The sequence below is a fragment of the Schistocerca piceifrons genome, unplaced genomic scaffold, assembly GCF_021461385.2.
Source record: "Schistocerca piceifrons isolate TAMUIC-IGC-003096 unplaced genomic scaffold, iqSchPice1.1 HiC_scaffold_57, whole genome shotgun sequence".
Taxonomy (NCBI): Eukaryota; Metazoa; Arthropoda; class Insecta; order Orthoptera; family Acrididae; genus Schistocerca; species Schistocerca piceifrons.
In genome coordinates this window covers 22,501-25,000 of record NW_025728810.1, presented here as the reverse complement: position 1 = coordinate 25,000, position 2,500 = coordinate 22,501, and the positions used below count along the sequence as shown (strand labels likewise).

General features: G+C 64.0%; 1 pseudogene; it reads left to right on the top strand.

The window, feature by feature from the left end:
• The window catches only part of LOC124758742, a 7,959-nt pseudogene that overhangs the window by 2,431 nt on the left and 3,028 nt on the right, over positions 1 to 2,500 (top strand).

The following is a 2,500-nucleotide window of genomic DNA, read 5'->3' as shown; positions in this document are numbered from 1 at the left end:
GGGCGAGGTGAGTGCCGTAGGGGTGCCGGTAAGTGCGGGCGTTTAGCGCGGGCGTGGTCTGCTCTCGCCGTTGGTCGGCCTCGTGCTGGCCGGCGGTGCAGGATGCGCGCGCCTGCGCGGCGTTCGCGCCCCGGTGCTTCAACCTGCGTGCAGGATCCGAGCTCGGTCCCGTGCCTTGGCCTCCCACGGATCTTCCTTGCTGCGAGGCCGCGTCCGCCTTAGCGTGCTCCTCCGGGGGCGCGCGGGTGCGCGGATTCTCTTCGGCCGCCATTCAACGATCAACTCAGAACTGGCACGGACTGGGGGAATCCGACTGTCTAATTAAAACAAAGCATTGCGATGGCCCTAGCGGGTGTTGACGCAATGTGATTTCTGCCCAGTGCTCTGAATGTCAACGTGAAGAAATTCAAGCAAGCGCGGGTAAACGGCGGGAGTAACTATGACTCTCTTAAGGTGGCCAAGTGGCGGCGGTGTGGCTGCATCCGGACTTGGCTTCTCGAAGTGCGGTCTTGATGTAGTCGTGCTGCTGCTGCGAGGTGCCTTCCTTGGGTTATAGTTACAGGGAGAGTGATGCGCAATACATGGGCCTAGCCCTCTTAGCCTCTCCTCTCCTGCGGTCTTCTCCCCTTCTCGTGGGCCCGCTGATTTCGCAGAGTGGAAGACCGCACCAGGGTCTTGGGGGGGTTACCAGCCCCCCCTCGCACTATCCCTTTGTTAGTTGGGGGCAGTAAGCAGAGAATAAGTGGTGGCCCTTCCGCTGAAGGCGCCACCCCAACTCCCCCAGCACCTAGCCGGCCAACCGGCCGTGCCGAAAATCTTGTAACTTTTGCAGCTATGTATACCTGTAGTGAGTGCCACCGCAGCTTTACAACCAAGAACGGTCTCGGGGTCCATCGCCGCCGCCAACATCTTGCGGCCGCCAACGCGGAGATCGTCACGGAGAGGCATCGCGCGAGGTGGACGGAGGAAGAAGTCCTGTCGCTCGCCAAGGCGGAGGCCGAACTGTTCCTTGAGAGGGACGCCCGGTTCTTCTTCGTCAATCAAGAACTCATCAGGATGTTCCCCGACCGAACGCTCGAGGCAATCAAGTGCCGACGGCGGCAAGCTGCCCACAAACAGCTTGTCCGCCAATTCATGGAGGCGCTTGAGGTCGGTCGGGGGGAAGAGCCGGCGTCCCGCCGGGGAGCAGCGAGCCCGCTGCCTGACGCGGGCGAGGCCGCTGCGCCGCCCGTCGACGCAGCCGAGGACTTCGCGGCCGACACCACCGGGCCGCCGCCGGAGGGGCCGACTGACGCCGCCATCTGGGAGCATCTGGCGGGGCTACCCGCTTCCGCCCAGCGTTTCTCTGCCCTGGATCGTGTCATAGGTCTGGGGCGGGGCACGCCGCCCGATGTCATCCTGGGCATGCTCCCGGATGCCCTTGCGTCGGTCGGGTCCAGAGGGGAGAGATCGATCACCAGGACACAGCGGCCGCGCCAACCATCGAAGCGGCCGCCTGCCGCGCCGCCGACGCAGAAGCGCAAGCGGCGCCGCTGGGAGTACGCGAGAACGCAGGATGCCTTCCGACGGTCGCGTGCACGTTGCGTGCGCGGCCTCTTGGATGGCACCCTGCTCCAGCCGCCACCTGCCATCCCTGGTCTGCTGGACTTCTGGGCGGACCTCTTCACTAAGAAGCCCATCTCCACCGCGGGCTTCATTCGTGACCGCCTCCTCCCGCACTCAGAGCCTGTCGCTCTCGAGTGCATATGGGGGCCGGTCACACATGAGGAGGTCGCCGCCGCGTTGCCGCCCAGGGGATCAGCAGCCGGGCCGGACGGCCTTACCCCAGCGGAGTTGCGGCGCCTGCCGCACGAAGTCCTGGTGAAAGTGATGAATCTCTTCCTTCTGGCCCGCGCCCTTCCGGAACGCCTGCTTCGCGCGCGGACGTCCCTTCTCCCGAAAACGGCTGCACCAACATCCCCCGCTGACTTTCGCCCCATTACGGTCTGCTCGGTGTTGGCGCGGACCTTTCACACGGTTCTCGCGTCACGCCTGATGCGCGCATGTGCTGTGGACGAACGTCAGCGGGCATTCATCCCTCGGGATGGGATGTTGGAAAATACCTTCATCTTGGACACTGCTCTCACCGACGCAGTTCGCTCCTGCCGCTCTGTCTTTGTGGCATCGATCGACGTATCTAAGGCATTCGATTCGGTAGATCATGCTGCCCTTCGCCCCGTGCTGAAGGCGCATGGCCTGCCGGATTGCTTTGTCGAGTATGTCGAGCGGTGCTACGAGGGCAGCACGACAGTGATAGCGGACGGCGCCGGCGTGGGCGTGTCTGTGCAGCCAGCACGGGGCGTTCGCCAGGGCGATCCCCTCTCCCCCCTCCTGTTCAACTTTGCGGTGGACTACGTTTTAGGCCAACTGCCCTCCCACATCGGAGCTCGGATCCTCGGTCGCAGAGTCAACGCTGCGGCCTTTGCAGATGACGTCTTGCTGTTTGCAGCGACCCCGAGGG